Source organism: Galeopterus variegatus, unplaced genomic scaffold, assembly GCF_000696425.1.
Source record: "Galeopterus variegatus unplaced genomic scaffold, G_variegatus-3.0.2 Scaffold1041, whole genome shotgun sequence".
NCBI classification, from domain to species: Eukaryota; Metazoa; Chordata; class Mammalia; order Dermoptera; family Cynocephalidae; genus Galeopterus; species Galeopterus variegatus.
Window position 1 is genome coordinate 238686 of NW_007727152.1, and position 1913 is coordinate 240598.

Genomic DNA, 1913 nt, shown 5'->3' on the forward strand with positions numbered 1-1913 from the left:
TTCCTTTGTATACTTAGTCATTTAAATATACTTAGTATTTTCTACAAGATTGCTCTATTATCTGAAGTCTTTAGGGCCTTACTTGCTGTTTATAGCATTTGCTGACTCTTGCTTTTGGTGAATGGTTTCCTTATGTGCTTTCTAATTTTGAATTGCTCACTTTCAGCAGGAAATCTGGATTTAGGGTACATATTTTAAGAATGATTTTGCATTTATTTCTACCAAGAGTGTTAAAGATTTATCAGCCTACAAGCAACATTTTATATTCATTTTAACCTTTGGAGATTTAAACCAAGCCAATGATGGGAATTCAAACATTAAGACTGACTAAGTTCAGGCCTGTGGTCACAAATTATTAGCAGAGATTTCTTTTGCCCTCCATCACAGAGCCAGACCAGAAAGAATAGGTAAGTTACCTTTCCATTTTTCTCTGGTGAAAGATAGGTATATTTTTACAGCTCACCATTTTGCATGAAGGTGCCTCCTTTGAGGGTCCTAGTTTTATAAGGTAAGGAGATGGCAAAGGGTTTGAGGACAGGTAATTTATATGGCTCTTGGTAAGAGCAACAGTGTACTTTACCCATGCAAACCACCAACTTGGTATTTACAGTTCTGGATTTATTTATTTATTTATTTATTATTTATTAATTAATTATACATACATACATGTGGGGTACAGTGTTGATTTTCAATAATTGTGTAGAATATGTGGTGGTTGGATCAGTGTAGTTAGCTTATTCATCATTACAGTACGTAATCGTTCTTTGTGTCCATTGACCAATTCCTCATTAGCCCCCCTCTCTGTCCCCTCCCCTCCCCTTTTGCACCTCTAGTTTTCTAAAACTTCAACATATTATTGTGATTGTTGTTTCTTTCTTTCTTTCTCTCTGTCTCTCTTTATTGTTCATTTGTTTATTTATGCATTTAATTCCCAGTTATGAGTGAGAACATGCAGTATTTATCTTTCAATATGTGGGTTGTTTCATTTAGGATAATTTTCTCTAGGCTCATGCATGTTGCTGCAAATGGTAGAATTTCATTCTTTTTTATGGCTGAGTAGTATTCCATTGTGTGTATATACCACAATTTCCTTATCCAGTCATCCATCGATGTATGTTTATGTTGGTTCCATCACCTAGCTTGTTCTTCACTTTAGTCCCTGAAATTTTGTTACTTCCTTCAGACCTACTATGTATTTTTTTTTTTTTTTAAAGATGACAGGGAAGGGGATCTTATCCCTTGACTTGGTGTTGTTAGCATCACACTCTCCCAAGTGAGCTAATCGGCCATCCCTTTATAGGGATCCAAACCCATGGCTTTGGTGTTATCAGCACCGCACTCTCCAGAGTGAGTCATGGGCCGGCCCTAGACCTACTATGTATTTTTAAAATGCTTCTATATTTATCCAATGTGCTTAGGGGTTTTATAGTCTGAGGACTTTTAGACTTTCTAGTTCTCTATATTTCAAGAAACACATCTACATTCATGGGCGATAGAAAGTGGATTCAAAAAGCAGTAGACTTTGTTATAGTGGTGATAAGGAAAGTCCTGTGGTCTTATAGTACATTTTCCACACTGTATCATGGTATTCTTTCTAAATCACAAATTTGATTATATCATTGCATAAAAACCCTTCAGTAATTTCTCATGAATTCTCAAGAATTTTTCTTAGGAAAAATTCTAATTTTCTTAGCATGTCTTTCAGTGACTTTCATTGTCTTGTGCCTGCTTCCCCATCCTGTTCTCCCCTTCTTCCCATATGGTTTATGCAGCTTGAAAGAACTTCCTTAAGTTCTTCAAGTTTTTCATTTTGGGGCCGGCCCGGTGGCGCACTGCGCTAGTGCGCCGCTTAGGAAGTGCGGCAGCGCTCCCGCCGAGGGTTTGGATCCCACATACAGACCGGTTCCCGCTCA